The sequence below is a fragment of the Tamandua tetradactyla genome, chromosome 17, assembly GCF_023851605.1.
Source record: "Tamandua tetradactyla isolate mTamTet1 chromosome 17, mTamTet1.pri, whole genome shotgun sequence".
Classification (NCBI taxonomy): domain Eukaryota; kingdom Metazoa; phylum Chordata; class Mammalia; order Pilosa; family Myrmecophagidae; genus Tamandua; species Tamandua tetradactyla.
This window is the reverse complement of record NC_135343.1, coordinates 69,259,233-69,279,408: the sequence shown is the minus strand read 5'-3', so window position 1 is coordinate 69,279,408 and position 20,176 is coordinate 69,259,233. Positions and strand designations below refer to the sequence as shown.

Here is a 20,176-nt window from a genome sequence, read left to right as displayed (position 1 = left end):
CTATTTCCTGAAGCATGTCCAATTAAGCTGGTCCAAACAAATTTCCAGGCATCTATGAGAGCTAGCATTGTGTGATAGCTACCCCTGCCTCAGTTTCCTGTTGGGCCAGAAGATGCCATTTTTCAAACTTACCAGCTAACAGTCTTGATCTGCCAGAGAAAACAGGCAAGAGAAAAGTGCCAGAAACACTCACTGCTGGGCATTTTCGGAGGGTTGGAAATCGAGATTGAGAGTCAAGGTCCGTTACTCTGTAAGCTCAGAGAGGACAAAATGCTTAGGCAAAACAGGGTGGGCAAGTTAGCGTCTGTAAATAGACTCATGGAGGCATATTTTGAAATTGCCCTTTTGTGCTTGAAAACAGGGGTTTAGGTACCCATCTGTATGCACGGAATCCAGGTGAGAACATCAGATCTGTTTTTGGTGTTGTGCCTCACCTTTTGAAGCAGTTGTCTTTACATGAAATTAAAAACAAAACAAAGTAAGAAAGAACAAAAATAGGCCGTGAAAAGGCTTAGGTTTTCCACATTCCCAGATTTCCTTCTGCTCGATGTGCTTACTCTGATGCAGGAAAGGAAAGACTTGGCTTCACTCCACGGTCTACGTGGACTCTTAACTGAAAATGTGTTTTGATGATGTGTGTCACCCTATTCTAACCCAGTTTTAATGAGGGGACTAGTATGCCCAAATCTTTGCTTCCTTGGTTTATGAAAAATCACTAAACCTGCCAAGGATCAAAATGTAATCAATACTGTGCAAGAGGTTACTTTCATACATTCAATGTGGAAATGATACTGGGGCTTTGTTTGCTTTCTAAACAAATACAAACCCAAAATTAAAGAGTATTTCAAAATGCCGTGGAAATATCTTATGTACATTTTTGAATATGTCTTTTCATAAAGTCACTGTTTTCAGTTGGCAAAAAGATACGCTTTAATCATTATTGAATCCTAAAAACTCACTGCTAATGAGGAGAAAAGGTAAATATTAAATGTCTTCCATTATTTTTCCAGCTGCTTTGCTCATAAACTTTTAAAACATTCTTCTTTTTTTAAATTATTTTTATTTATTTATTTTTTACCATGTGTAGTGATTTATAGAGCGATGTAACCCTGAGCTCCCAACCCATTTATATTTAACGCAACAAAGCGTCACTGATGAATCCTGTTTAACATGCATCCCACTCTGGAAATTAGAAAATTTAGCAAGAAACTATGGAATTGAAACCCAAAGGGTGGTATTCAGGTTTGAGACCAACGCTGTATGAATGTTAGATAACATCGGAAAGGGGCAGAATTCATTTTTCATCCTTAACATATGTGCATCTCAGGCCAGCGGTGTTTTCCTCTCAGAGCACTGACTTTCAGTGACTCACCTATAAGCCAGCAATTGCCAAAGAGAAAATTGCCCCCAAATCAATTGACATCTTCAAATAAAGCATTTAAGTTTACTTGTGAGTACTAATGCATATGCCAAATAAAATAAATGCCACCTTCCATCCCTCAGGCGTTTTTGCAGGAGGCTGCCCCTGGGCCAGTGCTTCTGTTTTACTGGCACTGCTATGTGTGACTCAGCTGGAGCCACAGCTTCTCACTTCCCAAAAGGAGTCAAGGTTGCTAAAACACGTCATATAATCTTAAGTGGAAAACACTAAAATAATAGGTGAATTTACATATGTAAATACACACAGATCATACACACACACACACACACACACACACACACACACACACTGCCTGGTAATATCAGATAGGGGTTGTATTTGCAGCACTGGACCCTGAATGGAGAGCATGCCGATAACGTGGATGCCTGGAATTCAACCTCTTAGGGTCTAGCTCCCTACCTAGAACCTTTGTCCCTAACCTCCTTCGCAGTTCGTACTCAAATTCTCACGTGGAGAGACTATACATCTCCAAGCAATATTTGATCAAGCTTCCAAACTAGCCAGATTTCCTTTTTTTCAGGTTTAATGGTCAGTGTTGGCACAAAAAAACCCCGTGAATTATTATTTTGCAAAATTCTTGGCCTTCTGAAAACTTCCACTGTGAGACTAAGTACTCATTTCATTGGGGATCCACATGCATTCAGTAAAGATGAGTTTTGCTTAATTCCAACTAGAATTTTTTGGAATATGATAAAAAGCCTGGAATATGCAGTTTGCCTATTGGAGGCAGACAAACAGAGGTGATGGAACCATTATCGAGTTAATCTTTTTAAGTCATGAAATGGTGTTGACAAACAAAGACTGTGATCTGGAGGTGAAAACATGGGATTCTTGCAGGAATGGAGGTTGTTAAATGATCACGCACCTCACCATTTCTATTTGGACAAAATCATAGGCATGTCTCGGGCAGCCACCCCTGCTTGAATTATTCTCCAGGGAGCTGTCGGGAGCTTGGGCAGGTTGTCGTCTGAAGCCAATGGAAAGGAATGATCCCTTTTTTGTGAGCAATCTACAATTATTTTTAGCTTAGAGTTTTTCATTGGATGTTTTGGAAGAAAAGAAAGGAGTTAGAAGGAAGACCACGCAAACCATCAGCTTCTTTCCCCAGTTACTCTGAAAGAAATTACAGCAAGAAGTAGACATTGATTTCTTTCACTGCTTTCTTTTCCCTCATTTGTCATTGCTATGCAGAATAGCAATGACAAATGAATATACGGTTAAGTGAGAATCTCCAACATTTGCATTTATGCTTAAGAAAGCCCAGTTTATTCAGTTGTCCTTTCACGTAATACAAACACAACAAGACAGCACAAGAGGGAAAATTATTTGCCCTATGTAGGTTTTTACATCTTTGTTAAAAATAGCAGAACTAGTATCTGTAACTTATACTCACCAATAGAGGGCATTACCTAAAGGATATGTTCTCAAATTTTTGTAAATTGGATCACATTTTAAATGCACTCAACGGATTTTAAATTCTATGTATTCTATGTATCAGATTTTTAATATGAAAATCTCACTGTTGAGCATGAACATTTACTAGTTTTTCATTTTACTAAAGCTAAATTTTAACACATTGGAGTTAAGCAGAGTCCAGCTGTCAGGGACCCTCCCAGCCTCCCGAGCCCTCCACCCATCAAGCTGGAAGAGCTCTCCAGAAACGTCACGTCCACACCTCCGCCCTCCCGGGTGGCTAATATCTCTCCACTCTCTCCTTTTAAATCTTCAGGGACTTCCCTACATAGAAACTCAAAAATTTAATTCACCTCCTGATATTTGCTGAGTATTTGGAGGGGGTTTATTTATGCTTTGCTCTTTATCTGTTGTGTAGTCCTGGTTCTCTGATTAGATCAATTTTTCTTTTTGGACAAGGGTTTAATTTCATCCATATTCTAAATAGTTTCCAGCCAGAATTGGTGGTCAGTGAATGCTTAATTTCTTGCCTTATGATTGCTTACCAGTCACCAAAAAAATAGCACTTGTTTGAGTTAACTAGCTTTTAGCTGCATAGAGATGACTTGATGGAGCCTGATTATCTCCTTTTTTTAAATTTAATTCCCTCAAATAAATTTTTTTCTGCTTCTGAAAATGTGGCTCTTTCATTTGTAACCTTCCAGATTTGTAGGCAAAGTGTGTTCCAGTGGAAGAAATAATGTCAGAGGGCTCACTTCGACCTCCCAGGTTCCTCCTCTCTGCCTCCCTTTCAATTTTTACAAGGCAAATTTCAACTCTTCTTACACAGTAAAGAGGTTAAGCAAAGCAAGTAATGTGTCCAGTGGCCCAGGGCACGTCTCAGGACTGCAGTCCGAGAGCACCGCTCTGCTCGCTTGAGGAAATTCCTCCGGAGACAACTAATTATTTTTGTTCATCAAATATTTTCACCTAGCGAAAAGCTACATAGAACAAAGCTTTCTTTCCGATTTCTTTGGACACAGTTCTTTTCCCTGATGGTTTCCAACTGGGGCTACCAGTCCTAAGACTGGGATTCAAGGCAGACATTTTCCCCACTCGTTTTGCTGGGAATGTGAGTCAAACCCACAGTGCTGAGTTCTGGGATTTTCTGACCGGTTCTTGAATGTGATGACATACCAGTGCCCCGGGCACTGTGCTCCTCTGTGCCAGGCTCTATGCCTGGCCAGTCACATCCGTGGCATGGTCCTCACTGTCCCCGCGAGGCAGCTGCCAGGGGCTTCTAGAGGCAGCACGTACCAGGACCTCCGGTTGCCTAGAGATCAGAGGGGTCTGGCTGCTTTGGGAGCACTTGGCCTTTCGTGGTTTCCACTCTTCTGTGTCCCTTAGTGGCAGGAATCTGAACCTGTAGTTTCTACAAAACCTTGTTCAGAGAATGGAATAAAATCCTTTAAATCCTTTTTTGAGGGTCAGGGAGATCCAGCTCCGGGCTTGATCTGTCCCTCTGGAGTAAACACATGTCATGGCAGTATAGTCTGGTCTGGGAATCCAAAGCTTATCAACATTCGTGCGTGATTGCCTCTTCTTTCTAGTTCTTGAGGGTCACAAGCCCAGCAGTGGTGGAAAGCGTGAGTGGGGCAGAGAACAACTGGGTGCTGGGAGACAGGCCTTAAGTACAGCCTTTGGGCTGAGAGTAGATGCTCCTGTTGCCCTATTTTATAGGGGAGCTAGGAAAGGTGCAGAGGGGAAAATGAACTTGCCAGGGATTTGCCAGCTTTACATGACAGAGCTGGGATTTGATCCCAGGTGTGCCACTGCTGGCATAGCTGCCCTCTCTTCTCGAGAAGTTTCCTTCAGTATGTCGTCCCTATTAACCCTGGGTCCAGGGAACCCACAGCCACTGAGAAAGCACATCTCATTCCATGCTCTGCTGTTTGCAAGGCACCTTCCAGGAGATTCAGGGACACAGTTATGAATGAGCTAAGTCCTTGCCTCCAAGGAGCTAGTCACATGCGTGAAAAGGAAAAAAAAATTACGGAATCAAAAGACAGGATTTGGTAAGTGCCCAAGTAGTGATGCATACATAAGGAGCAGGACTTAGAGGAGGGCTATATCACTGCAGAAAGAATCTGGCAAGATGGTAAAGTCTGAATGATCTTTGGGGATTTTTAAAGATGCGCCTGGGACTGGCATTCCAGGTAGAGGGAATAGCATGGGGGTGGGGGGTGGGCACAGGCTGTGGAGGATCCAGGAAGCAGAGCACGTATTTTCGAATGAAATTCAGCCTTCTTTGGCAGGAGAATAGGTTTCAGCAGGAGGAACAGGACAAAAAGCTGGAAGGGTGGGTTGAAGTCTCACGAGAAGGGCCTTGAATGCCAGGCTAAGGTGATAATGAGGAGGTGTCCGAGGTGAACCTAGGACAAGGTTCTTAGGATGAATCTGCAAGTTTGGCAACGGTTTGGGTGTCGGGAGATAGCAAATACGGCCGCTCGTGCCCTTGGTGGGATGGGATGCTAATAACAGAAATTAAACATGAAGAAGCAGGGTTCTGGATAATCAACTGGGCCATGAACCTGTAAAGTTGACCAGTTATTGGGGGATATTCCGATGGGGCTGCCCAGCAGTAGGTAGACCATGGGGGCAGCTTTCTGAAAATGGTTTGAGCCAAGAGAGAAGCCATTTGGGAATTTTCAGTTCAGAAATAGTGGTTGAAAGTGGGGTAGTGAGTCACTGCCAGCAACCAAGGAGAGAGAGAAGAGCTGAAGCCAAGGTTCTGAGAGCCCTCCTGGAGCTGTCTAGAGAAGAAGAAAGGAAGCGACTGGAATGGAGTGGGAGGTAAAGAACCAGGAGGGTGTGGAGAATGGAAAGTTTTAGGGTGCACGAAGACTGAAAAATCCTGCAGATCATTTGGAGGAATTTACATTTGCTGAGTGTTTACTGATGGCTACACTGCAGCAAGCTTTGCAAACGTCAACTCATTTAATCCTGACAGCAAGCCAGTAGCTGAGAGAAGGCCATGTCCTCATATTGTACATTTAGAGAAGGCGAGTGACTTTGTAAAGCTGTGAGCGAAAGGAGGCGAGGTCAGACCCGGGGTCTCTGGTTTCCATGCCGCTTCCTTCCTACACTATGGTGTGCATCAGCTGTGTCTCCAAAGCAGGACTAAATTCTGAACACAGTGCATTTGGTCTCCGGGTGAGCCTGGCTTAAGCCTGGGATCAGCAACCACTGTCTGTGGGAAGAAATCCGGCCCACACTTGCTTTTTTCCTTTTTTAATTTAAATTTTATTTTATTTAAATTTTCATTTTTTTTTTTGATGTGGGCAGGCTCTGAGAAATGAACCCAGGTCTCTGGCATGGCAGGCAAGGATTCTGCCACTGAGCCGCCGCCGTTGAACCACTCCCACAGTTGCTTTTGTAGATAAAGTTTTATTTGTGTTGTCTGTGGCCATATCTGCATGGGCCCTGGAGACCTGTGTGGCGGGGTGCAAAGTCACAAAGCCTAACAACGCCTGCTTGGCCCTTTACGGAAAGTGTTTACTGAGCCCTGTGCTAAAACATGAGGTTGCATAAAAAATGCTGCAGGTTAGGAATTCCAATTTAGGCTACTGTAAAATTCTCATCTTAAAATGAAAATAAACCTGTGGGAAAAAAAAAATAAGATACAATACCAAAGTGATTTCCATCTATCAGGGAATAGCCTTAACTGCTTTAGTACTCAATAAGGTTGCTACTTTTTTTCCCCCAGAGATTTGGAAGAGAAGGAAGATGAGAATTGGGTGGCACTGATGCAGCAGCACACACCAACTCAGAAAAGAGTTAAGTGTGGCAAAATCTTTGCATCTCTGCAGCACCCTGGAAGGCCGGGGTAGGGGGGAGGTTTGGAATTAGAAAAGATGAGTGGGCATCGAACTTAAAAGATAGCATACAGTCCTTAAGGATTGCGAATTCAACATACACTGGAGCAGCAGCCAATTTGTCCTCGTCTATGAGCCAGGATCCGAGGGTCTTGTGGAAGGACATATGTCTCTCTGCTCTGTGGCTGTGTCTGTCGGTAGCAGTGGGGCTTGGAGGAAGGTGGCGTCCCTTGGGCTGGCAGCCGCTGTGGTGCTGGTGGCGCAGCAGGCTGTCTGAGACGGCAGCCCTGCTGGGCACATCTGTCCCTCTCAATATTCACACTGCTAATGTCTCACTCTGGTGACAAATGCAAATTGGGTTGCTTCGTCCAAACATGTCAGCCTCATTAGCAGGTGCATAGCGACTGGCACACGGTATTGGGGTTTGCCATTTCTTCTCTCCCTACCTCCATCCACTTAGGTTCTCTCTTCCTTAAGGATTGCTGACGGGCAGGTCTAGTTGTGGGGAGTAGGCAGGAAAATGCTTCTTAATAAAAGAAAAGTCTGTGGTTACAATGAATTGCTTACCATGGGTTGTTCTGTGTAAAGCAAATGGGCATTCTCTTATGGTAAAACAAATTGGGCAAAATGAGAGAAGAAAACTTATGGCTCCCACCATATGGAAGGAGTATGTAAAATTATAACTCCGGATATGAGGAATAGGACAGGGTGATTTTTCAATGTCTACATACTTGTTAAATTTTTAAAACAGGTGGGTTTTTTGGGTGGAAAATTTGATCAGCAATATAATGGATCATCCAAACTTCACTTTTCCTTCCATTTAATTGGATCTGTACCTTTAAGTAATTTTCCCCTTTAGTGCAGAAATTTGAATGCATGGAATGAGTTTCTTAAAAGTTTGACGGTGACACTGTGATAGCAGAATCCTGGAAATTCAGTTAAGAATGACATTCTTGTCATTAACAAATGCCCCCATATATTTCATTGCTAAGTCTTAGGTAGGATTTAGTGTTTGTTATAATCGAAATCTTTTGAAGTCTTTTTTAATGCCAATAATACATTTGTTTAACACGTAAGTTAACTATTAAGGAAAAAGGTAACATGGGAATTAAACAAAATATTACTTGATAATGATAATGATTTCTTACTTTTAATATATATTTTGGAAAGTTAAATAGGTAATTTTTACTGCTAGTATCCTCCACGATGTTCTTAAAGCTTGTTAAAGGGTAGTATCAGTTGTCCTGTTCATTATTTTTATTATGGTTGGAATTTTTTTTTTGAACACAAGTAATGTATCTTTTGTATTCCAGACCGATCTTTTAACTTTCAGATAGAAACTTAATATACATCTTCCTGAGTAAAAAAAAAAAAATTGAAAATTTCCCTAGAGCTTTGTTTTCCTGAAGACAAAAATAACCAAAATTTTCCAGAACGTCTACAATAATATATCCTTTCTTTGCCTAAGTTTGTATATATAAAAAAATCAATGGGAAAAATGAACTGTGCAATCAAATATATGAATTTCCTATAGTTTGCTTTATGCTTTTTATTCGTGATATCAAATGTTCAGATTAAAAATTAAGCAACTTGGTCAATTCTCTGGATGGCCAAACCTACAGCTCTCTGACACTGGAGATATTTGAATTTTTATGCTTTCTTTTGTTTTGATACATATATTTGGTGTTGTACAGTTCGGTCCATGTATACGAAGGGTTTCTTTACAAAGAGTTTTTTTGAAAAGACTCCTTGCCTTTTAACTGGCAGCACAAATCCAGCATGGTTATTGTTTAAATATTTTCTTTCTCAAAGGCCACCTATCCCCTGAAATCAGGTCACCGTGCTACCTTCTCTTTAAGGGGATCAAGCTACCCGAGAGGTAGATCACAGAGCGCGCCTGCTGTGTGCCTGCCTTTGAAGGACAAAGCTAAACGCAGAAAGGGGATGCTGTCTGAGGAACAGAGTGAAAGATGGAGCGCAGGAGGCACGCGGTAGTTCAGAGCTCAAGAACCTCGCCAACACCAAGGACGAGACGAGACCACCTCGGCCCCTCGACCCGGGTCCCCTCTTCCCCTTAGTGCCGCCCTCACCATCACCTCTTTTCTCTTCTTCTCAAACACTTCCTTTCTTAGGGCGACAGCTGATATGCCTGGCCCCAGTCCAGCACTAGCCCCTTGCTCGGGCGTGCTCGCCGGCTGCCTTCTCCTCTAGGATGCCCAGGGCTCCAGCCAAGCCTCCCCGTGCCTGGCCCTGGTTGTTTATTTTTCTCCCACCATTTCTCTTAGAGCCCCAAGTTTAAGAAAAAGGCCTTGAGGACTTTGAAGTGCTAAGTGCCCTCATCTGCATCTCCTGCACATAGAACACCACATCAAGAACTAGTCAAAACACAAACATGGAGTGCCACCCCGCTGAGAGCATTCCAGATGTGGCAGGCGGGTGCCAGGGGCGAGACGGGACGACCGGACCGCTTCCTGCAGCCATACCTTCCGCCTCGAGTGCAGCCCACTCCCGGGAGAGAGCTCAGTGAGCCTGAGAGCCTGGCGCTGAGATGATGGTCTAGGAACATGATATCCTTCAGACGTGGTGCTCGACTCCGGCTGAACACTTTCTCTGCCCAGTGAACAAAGTTTGTCTCATTTATTGAAGGGACGGAGGAGAAAGGGGAAAGGAAATGGGAAGTGTGATCTGAGAGCTGACTCCATTTCTGCCCGTTTACATAGTCACCTTGCAAAGAGATTTCTAGAATACCTACACGGGGACACTCTTTAGGTTCATTTATGAATGCTACAGACCCAATTCATCTGACTGAACACAACAGTATGACCATCCCCAAAACATTTCCCCCATACCCACAGAGAACTCAGCAGTGTACTTGACACCTGAGGGTGTGTGGTTTTGGGCCAGTTTCATAACTCAAGGTCAAATGTCCACACTCCTTTTAAGCCTACTTTTATCTAACCCAGTTTCTTGATGTCTGTTAGAAGACTTGGGACAATTTACATGGATCTTAAAAAGAGCTGAGCATTTGATGAATGAGCTCAGAGAGCTAAGTGTTTGAAAAGACTCTGGACATTAAATTATTTCAGGTGCTCCATTCAGAATAAAGTGAGTATTTCAAGATCTGAAAACTGCAAATGAATTCTTCATACAAAGCTTGAAAAAAGTATGCCATTTGGGGTGAGTCTGATGAAATGTGAAATTTGGAGGAATTCAGCCCATGCAGAAGTAGCAAACTCATATGTCTTCAGAGGCTGGGCAGGTGACCCAAGTGGGAAGGGGTAGGGGATGAGATGATAGGTTGTGGTGGTCCGAGTGGTGAGGGTGCTTTACTGAATATTGCAGATCCTTCCCTTAGCAGTCAGATTTCATTTAAGACGTAATGGTGGCTGAGCACCCGGAGGAGGGTCCGCAGGCTGTCTACCACCTGGCAATCCAACCTATCCACTTATAGGTCAAGGAACTAAGGGTCTGAGAGCGTCTGTGTCTTGCGCAGAATCACCCAATTCATCTCCCACTGAGCTGCCTGGAACCTGGGGCTCCCAATTCTAGTTGAACACACTTTCCACCACTGCCTCAACTTCGAAAAGGCTGAAAAAGGGCCATTGAATGTTGTGTGCAAGTTCATCATTCTTTGAAACTTGACATTATCCTAGTCTCTTATTTTCTTACGTGTAAAGTGAGCATAACACTTGTTCCAACTCAGCTCTTAAAGAACTCAGGTCGGCGCAGCCCTGAGACCAAACAATATGCTATCCAGAGAGTTAGGTATGGCTCTTATTGGGACTTTCGAACAGGAGATCTTCTCCAGTGGTGGCCATCCAGAAAATGGAAGTCAGTGTTTTGCAAAAAGAGAGGGAAGTACAAGGGGCAGCCTATAAGGGTTTAGGACAAAAAACAGAGTTTCAGCAGGGTCTCATGAGAGAGTGGAGGGGAGTTTTAATGCTTTTTTATGATATCATCTGTACATCCCCTCTCCCCAGGAGGAAACTTATTCTGAATATAGAGTGGAGGACCCAGGGCCTGGGTCTCTATAAACATTTGTGAACCAAAGACTCAGTCTTGGACTTGTTGGCACCATGCTCTGTCTAATGAGGTTTTTTTTTTTTGCATTTATGATGTTAGTTTTGGTGTTTAACACTGGAAGGAACAAAAGCCGAAAACTGTCTATAGCTCTCAACACAGGGAGGTGATGAGGCCTCACCATCCTCTACCTCACAGTTGCAGGGATGACAGGTAGTCCTGATATAGGGGAGCCCAGAAGAATCAGGGCAGAGGGGAGTTTGTGCTGTATAGTTAGTCCTGTGCTCCTCACAAGCTCCCCTGGAACACTGAATGGGGATGTACAGGGCATCCCTCTTCTCCCACTGGCAGAACCCATCTGTAGACTGCCAGAGACTCAGCAGCCTGCCATACGTGGTCCTTGATAGTCTGATCCCCCAACTTCTTTTGGTTTGCCCCTTTATAAGCAGATGCTCTTGAGAATGGTAGTGGCGTGTGGTTTGGTGAGGCACGTGTCCTGGGGGAGCAAGCTATGCCACGCTGCTTTGTTCACTGTTCTCTCTCCTTTCTGGAGTAGTAGTATTTTCTACATGATGAATATTTTAGGGAATGACTCAAATTATTGATCATTATTTATTTATGTAAGATTTATATTCCAGAGTTTTGTTGTTTTGTTTTGTTTTTCATGGGCAGACGCTGGGAATCGAACCTGGGTCTCTGGCATGCCAGGCGAGAACTCTATCCACTGAGTCACCGTGGCCCGCCCCAGAGTTTTATAAAGTGAAATCATCTTATCCTCACAACAATGGTAGCTGCTCTCATTGACGTCATTTTCCTTTATGCAGGAGGAGACTGAAGCACGAGGAGGTTAGGTATTGCCCAAAGCCACACAATCAGCTAATGGCAGAGTCCAGATTTAAGTCTTCAGAGCCCTACTTTTCAACCACATTCTGCTGCCTTCACAATCTGCCTGCTGTGCCTGATAGCATGCTCTGCAAGTCACAGCTCTCCTTATTCCAAAGACTTCAGATTTACGCCCTGTTACAGCATCCCATGGTTTCCCTTGTCCTTCCCCTGATACTCTTTTCTTGGTTCTTGCCTTGAATTCTCCTCAAGATTGTATTCCAGGTGGCCTCTATTAAACAGTTGTGGTGTTTGAAATGTTTTACTATCCCTCCACTTCTCAGAAATTACCACTGCCAAGCTCTGACCTACTTACGTGAAGAAGGTTTGAAATATTACTCCTGATTCAATCAGCAATTGACATAGTATTCTTGGTTAGAAAAACTACATTTGAATATATACGTGGTCAATAATATTTTCCACATATGTGTGTACATGCCTACGTAGGTGTGTATTGTCTCCCTAAAGCTCAAAAAGATTAAGCCTTTCAGAAAATGCTCATCCCAAGATGTCATTAAGGATAGAGTTCCTCCTGAAGATTTTGTTCTTTCAGCATGTACTTATGGCTTGACATGCACCAGAGAATGTGCCAAGTGTCCAAAGAGAGACATGATCCCTCTGCACTTGAGAGGGTTAGAATTGTGAGCATTTAAGATCTTGGATTTGCAAATATATTATGATGATCATCTAAACTGAGTCAAACTGTGCTCCGGGTTTAACCTAGTTTTATTAGCAGGAAAGAATTCATCATTTGAAACTTTAGATTTGGAGGATTCTTAATACATGCAATTTTAGATCTCAACATCAAGGGATGTTCTAATATGGCCTCACAGCCATAGTACTAAATTGAATCCTCCAGGAAACTTTTGATGATCTCTTCTCTCTCCACTCTTTTTATTTTTATTTTTGGCTCCTACTTTTTCTTCTTTTACCATTTATCAACCCTTTTGCCCAGATTTACCCTTATTTCCCCCCTAACCTTTCCTTTTAGCTACTCTTTTCCATATAATCAAAAAGAAAACCACGAGCAGGTGTGAAACAAGTCCTTATTTCATTGCTTTTTTCATAGTTATAAGGCATGTGAAAAGATGAATATAGCGCAAGTTTGAGAGAATATTTTGGTAGTGGTAGAGAGAGAGAGTTAAATAGGATCTGTAAAATTTCTACTCAGAAAATAGACATTTTTCAAACTTTAATGAGGAAATACATTTTTTATTCCTAAGTTCAAAGAGAAATAAAGAATAGATGTAGTAATATTTGCCAAGTTCTACATTTATTAAATGCCAGGATAGACAGCAATAATAACATAACTCAATATTTATGATGTAGCAGCTTCCACATAAATATTAAAATGAGGCAGTTATCATCAGAACTATTTGGTGTTTATATTTGCTTTCAAATTTTAATGAACACAAATGCTACTTATGTGGTAAAGTTCAATACCTGAAAAATAACTCATTTGTCCATTAATAAATTCAGCCTTAGAACTGTCATAGAAAAAAATGCATGTTTCTATTAAATAATAATTTTAAAAGGCATTTAAAAAGCTTCCACTTTCAGGAGGATGGAATAGGCCTACTTTTTCCTACTCCTTCTGGTAAGAGCAACTAAAAACCCTAGGCATTACATGTGAAGCCCAAATGTCACAGCACTCTGCAAAGTGGAGAAGCAGATGGGCTAGAGACGTCAGGAATTGAGGACAACGTATCGGTGATTCCCCTGGGTTTTCTTTTGGCCTCATCATCCCAGACTGGATGCTGGAGAAACCTGCAGTCTGGAAACTCTAATGGGTACAGACCAAATACCAACCCCAATAACAGCAGAAGGACCAGTTCTTCTTTGCTAAACAGACAACTTTTAGATAATAGGTATTCTGCTCTAGATAAACACCACCGAATCAAAGGTGGCCGGACCCCCGTCCCGGCAGCAGAGGCCAAGTGAGAATGCAGACTTCCACCCCTGCGAGGCTGCAACGAGATGCTCCACCCCTCACCACTCGGGGTGGCCTCAGACAAGGCCAAGTGGAACAAGGGCACCTTCGTCCCATTTGGGAACCCTTCAGCTTATACCCCACATGGCAGTAGGAGCACTCCCCTTCCCTGTCTCCCTGGAGTGCTGCCCGAGGAGACTTACTGAAAAGTCAGGATATCACCACTGCTCAGTGGTAACGAGACCAACACCTCTCCCCCAGCTCCCCCAACTTGCAGGGCAGGGGAGGACATGTGAGAGGTAGCAATGAGACACTCCTGTCCTGCCCATCCTGGATGTCATCAACAGGGCCAAATGGGGAGTCTCAATTCCCACCCATACCAACAGTAAAAGGGAGTCCTTCCCCCTCCAGTGCTAATGGAGGCAGAGTGGGGAATCAGTGAAGAGATCACTCTCCCACTTCATCCCCTAGGGCAGTGTCAGAGGAGCCCTGATACATGCAAATTTTAAATAAGATGAAGATTTTTATAGTATACAAAATTCCCAGTTTTCAATTTAAGATCATTCATTGTAACAAGAACCAGACCTAAAAGATCACAGACTGAAAAAGAAAAGAAAGTCAACATTCACAAATACACAAATGACATAGATACTAGAAGAAACTGACAAGGGTTTTAAAGTAGTCATCATAAAATGCTTCAATGAATAAGTACGAACATGCTTGAAACAAATGAAAAATAGAAAGTCTCTGCAAATGTATGGAAAACATAAAGAAATAAAGGGCATTTTAAAACTGAAATATATAATAACAAATAGAAACTCAATGGATGAACTCAACAGCAGATGAAGAGGACAGAGGAAAGACTCAGTAATCCTGAAAAAAGAACAAAAGATATACCCAAGTTGAAAAACAGAGGGAAAACAGATTGCAAAATGAATCTGCAAAATGAGACTCAGGAATGTGTGGGACTCTACTGAAAGATCTAACACACATTTCAGCCAAGTCCCAGAAGAAGAAGAGAAAGATAATGGACTAAAAGTGTTCAAGGTGGGCAGGCCACGGTGGCTCAGCAGGCAAGAATGCTTGCCTGCCATGCCAGAGGATCTGGGTTTGATTCCCGGTGCCTGCCCATGTTAAAAAAGTGTTCAAGGAAATACTGGTTGAAAATATCTCAAATTTGATATTAAAAGAACATGAATCTTTAGATTCAAGAAGTGGTGTGAAACTCGAACTGGATAAACCCAAAGAAATCCATCACAACCAAACTTCTGCAAACTAAAATCAAAGAGAGTATCTTAAAAGCAGCCAGAGATAGATGATGTGTTGTCTTTAGAGAACAGAAATTCTAAACTATGTGGCTTTCTCATCAGAAACCATGGAGGCCAGAAGAAGTGGCATGCTGTTTTTCAAGTGCTGAAAGGAGAGAATAATCAGCCCAGAATTCTATATCTTCAGGACATTCACGGATGAAGGAAAACTAAGAGAATTGTAATTGAATACGTAAAGGAAGATCAGAAAATGATGAGAGAAGGAATCGGGGAACATCAAGAAGGAAGAAAAGATGTGGAAAGAGCAGAAGTATGGGCAAATACAAAAGTCCTTCTTCTTGTAAGTTTTCTCAATTATGTTTGATAGGTGAAGGAAAATTTAAGTTAATTCTTAGCGGAAATTTATATGTTATGATATAATATGACATGATATATAATGTAAAATATTATAATTTATTATATATAATCATCTTAATACAATTATCTTTTTTTTTTTTTTTTGACCAAGGCAGGATGGAGAGAGGAAACTGCTTCCTGCTCCGTGTTTCCTGACCCTACTGTTTATTTATTTATTCCTTTTTTTCTGTTTAACTCTTTTTTTATTATTAATTAAAAAAAATTAACTAACACAACATTTAGAAATCATTCCATTCTACATATGCAATCAGTAATTCTTAATATCATCACATAGATGTATGATCATCATTTCTTAGTACATATGCATCGATTTAGAAAAAGAAATAGCAAGACAACAGAAAAAGAAATAAAATGATAATATAGAGAAAAAATAAAATAAAAATAAAAAATACAAAAATATATAAGAAAAAAAAACTATAGCTCAGATGCAGCTTCATTCAGTGTTTTAACATAATTACATTACAATTAGGTAGTATTGTGCTGTCCATTTTTTTTTTTTTTTAGAAATCATACCATTCTACATATGCAATCAGTAATTCTTAACATCATCACATAGATGCATGATCATCGTTTCTTAGTACATTTGCATCGGTTTAGAAGAACTAGCAACACAACAGAAAAAGATATAGAATGTTAATATAGAGAAAAAAAGTAATAATAGTAAGAACAAAACAAAACAAAACAAAACAAAACAAAACAAAAACCTATAGCTCGGATGCAGCTTCATTCAGTGTTTTAACATGATTACTTTACAATTAGGTATTATTGTGCTGACCATTTTTGAGTTTTTGTATCTAGTCCTATTGCACAGTCTGTATCCCATCAGCTCCAATTACCCATCATCTTACCCTGTTTCTAACTCCTGCTGAACTCTGTTACCAATGACATATTCCAAGTTTATTCTCGAGTGTTGATTCACATCATTGGGACCATACAGTATTTGTCTTTTAGTTTTTGGCTAGACTCACTCAGCATAATGTTCTCTAGGTCCATCTATGTTATTACATGCTTCATAATTTTATCCTGTCTTAAAGCTGCATAATATTCCATCGTATGTATATACCACAATTTGTTTAGCCACTCGTCTGTGGATGGACATTTTGGCTGTTTCCATCTCTTTGCAATTGTAAATAATGCTGCTATAAACATTGGTGTGCAAATGTCCGTTTGAGTTTTTGCCCTTAATTCCTTTGAGTAGATTCCCAGCAATGGTATTGCTGGGTCGTATGGCAATTCTATATTCAGCTTTTTGAGGAACCACCAAACTGCCTTCCACAGTGGTTGCACCATTTGACATTCCCACCAACAGTAGATAAGTGTGCCTCTTTCACCGCATCCTCTCCAGCACTTGTCATTTTCTGTTTTGTTGATAATGGCCATTCTGGTGGGTGTGAGATGATATCTCATTGTGGTTTTGATTTGCATTTCTCTAATGGCCAGGGACATTGAGCATCTCTTCATGTGCCTTTTGGCCATTTGTATTTCCTCCTCTGAGAGGTGTCTATTCAAGTCTTTTTCCCATTTTGTAATTGGGTTGGCTGTCTTTTTGTTGTTGAGTTGAACAATCTCATTATAAATTCTGGATACTAGACCTTTATCTGATATGTCGTTTCCAAATATTGATTCCCATTGTGTAGGCTGTCTTTCTACTTTCTTGATGAAGTTCTTTGATGCACAAAAGTGTTTAATTTTGAGGAGTTCCCATTTATTTATTTCCTTCTTCAGTGCTCTTGCTTTAGGTTTAAGGTCCATAAAACTGCCTCCAATTGTAAGATTCATAAGATATCTCCCTACATTTTCCTCTAACTGTTTTATGGTCTTAGACCTAATGTTTAGATCTTTGATCCATTTTGAGTTAACTTTTGTGTAGGGTGTGAGATATGGGTCTTCTTTCATTCTTTTGCATATGGATATCCAGTTCTCTAGGCACCATTTATTGAAGAGACTGTTCTGTCCCAGGTAAGTTGGCTTGACTGCCTTATCAAAGATCAAATGTCCATAGATGAGAGGGTCTATATCTGAGCACTCTATTCGATTCCATTGGTCGATATATCTATCTTTATGCCAATACCATGCTGTTTTGACCACTGTGGCTTCATAATATGCCTTAAAGTCAGGCAGTGCAAGACCTCCAGCTTCGTTTTTTTTCCTCAAGATGTTTTTAGCAATTCGGGGCACCCTGCCCTTCCAGATAAATTTGCTTATTGGTTTTTCTATTTCTGAAAAATAAGTTGTTGGGATTTTGATTGGTATTGCATTGAATCTGTAAATCAATTTAGGTAGGATTGACATCTTAACTATATTTAGTCTTCCAGTCCATGAACACGGTATGCCCTTCCATCTATTTAGGTCTTCTGTGATTTCTTTTAGCAGTTTTTTGTAGTTTTCTTTATATAGGTTTTTTGTCTCTTTAGTTAAATTTATTCCTAGGTATTTTATTCTTTTAGTTGCAATTGTAAATGGGATTCGTTTCTTGATTTCCCCCTCCGCTTGTTCATTGCTTGTGTATAGAAATGCTACAGATTTTTGAATGTTGATCTTGTAACCTGCTACTTTGCTGTACTCATTTATTAGCTCTAGTAGTTTTGTTGTGGATTTTTCCAGGTTTTCGACGTATAGTATCATATCATCTGCAAACAGTGATAGTTTTACTTCTTCCTTTCCTATTTTGATGCCTTGTATTTCTTTTTCTTGTCTAATTGCTCTGGCTAGAACCTCCAACACAATGTTGAATAATAGTGGTGACAGTGGACATCCTTGTCTTGTTCTTGATCTTAGGAAGAAAGTTTTCAATTTTTCCCCATTGAGGATGATATTAGCTGTGGGTTTTTCGTATATTCCCTCTATCATTTTAAGGAAGTTCCCTTGTATTCCTATCCTTTGAAGTGTTTTCAACAGGAAAGGATGTTGAATCTTGTCAAATGCCTTCTCTGCATCAATTGAGATGATCATGTGATTTTTCTGATTTGATTTGTTGATATGGTGTATTACATTAATTGATTTTCTTATGTTGAACCATCCTTGCATACCTGGGATGAATCCTACTTGGTCATGATGTATAATTCTTTTAATGTGTTGTTGGATACGATTTGCTAGAATTTTATTGAGGATTTTTGCATCTATATTCATTAGAGAGATTGGCCTGTAGTTTTCTTTTTTGGTAATATCTTTGCCTGGTTTTGGTATGAGGGTGATGTTGGCTTCGTAGAATGAATTAGGTAGTTTTCCCTCCGCTTCGATTTTTATGAAGAGTTTGAGGAGAGTAGGTACTAATTCTTTCTGGAATGTTTGATAGAATTCAGATGTGAAGCCGTCTGGTCCTGGACTTTTCTTTTTAGGAAGCTTTTGAATGACTAATTCAATTTCTTTACTTGTGATTGGTTTGTTGTGGTCATCTATGTCTTCTTGAGTCAAAGTTGGTTGTTCATGTCTTTCCAGGAACCCGTCCATTTCCTCTAAATTGTTGTATTTATTAGCGTAAAGTTGTTCATAGTATCCTGTTATTACCTCCTTTATTTCTGTGAGGTCAGTAGTTATGTCTCCTCTTCCATTTCTGATCTTATTTATTTGCATCCTCTCTCTTCTTCTTTTTGTCAATCTTGCTAAGGGCCCATCAATCTTATTGATTTTGTCATAGAAACAACTTCTGGCCTTATTGATTTTCTCTATTGTTTTCATGTTTTCAATTTCATTTATTTCTGCTCTAATCTTTGTTATTTCTTTCCTTTTGCTTGCTTTGGGATTAGTTTGCTCTTCTTTCTCCAGTTCTTCCAAATGGATAGTTAATTCCTGAATTTTTGCCTTTTCTTCTTTTCTGATATAGGCATTTAGGGCAATAAATTTCCCTCTTAGTACTGCCTTTGCTGTGTCCCATAAGTTTTGGTATGTTGTGTTTTCATTTTCATTCGCCTTGAGGTATTTGCTAATTTCTCTAGCAATTTCTTCTTTGACCCAGTCGTTGTTTAGGAGTGTGTTGTTGAGCCTCCACGTATTTGTGAATTTTCTGGCACTCCGCCTCTTATTGATTTCCAACTTCATTCCTTTATGATCCGAGAAAGTGTTGTGTATGATTTCAATCTTTTAAAATTTGTTAAGACTTGCTTTGTGACTCAGCATATGGTCTATCTTTGAGAATGATCCATGAGCACTTGAGAAAAAGGTGTATCCTGCTGTTGTGGGATGTAATGTCCTATAAATGTCTGTTAAGTCTAGCTCATTTATAGTAATATTCAGATTCTCTATTTCTTTATTGATCCTCTGTCTAGATGTTCTGTCCATTGATGAGAGTGGTGAATTGAAGTCTCCAACTGTTATGGTATATGAGTCTATTTCCCTTTTCAGTGTTTGCAGTGTATTCCTCATGTATTTTGGGGCATTCTGGTTCGGTGCGTAAATATTTATGATTGTTATGTCTTCTTGTTTAATTGTTCCTTTTATTAGTATATAGTGTCCTTCTTTGTCTCTTTTAACTGCTTTACATTTGAAGTCTAATTTGTTGGATATTAGTGTAGCCACTCCTGCTCTTTTCTGGTTGTTATTTGCATGAAATATCTTTTCCCAACCTTTCACTTTCAACCTATGTTTATCTTTGGGTCTAAGATGTGTTTCCTGTAGACGCATATAGAAGGATCCTGTTTTTTAATCCATTTTGCCAATCTATGTCTTTTGATTGGGGAATTCAGTTCATTGACATTTAGTGTTATTACTGTTTGGATAATATTTTCCTCTAACATTTTGCCTTTTGTATTATATATATCATATCTGATTTTCCTTCTTTCTACACTCTTCTCCATACCTCTCTCTTCTGTCTTTTTGTATCTGACTCTAGTGCTCCCTTTAGTATTTCTTGCAGAGCTGGTCTCTTGGTCACAAATTCTCTCAGTGACTTTTTGTCTGAGAATGTTTTAATTTCTCCCTCATTTTTGAAGGATAATTTTGCTAGATATAGAAG

The 20,176-nt window shown here is 40.4% G+C and overlaps 1 long non-coding RNA gene across 2 annotated transcripts in view; it reads left to right on the top strand.

Moving 5' to 3' along the window:
• The window catches only part of LOC143661738 (uncharacterized), a 45,409-nt gene that overhangs the window by 21,551 nt on the left and 3,682 nt on the right, over positions 1-20,176 (top strand). The window contains exon 3 of one of the 2 annotated variants that reach the window (XR_013164791.1): positions 11,553-11,852. The exons of the other annotated variant lie outside the window; for it this stretch is intronic. This is a non-coding gene — a long non-coding RNA (uncharacterized LOC143661738). Of the gene's footprint in view, positions 1-11,552; positions 11,853-20,176 lie in introns of those variants that run through there. 2 annotated transcript variants of the gene reach the window in all.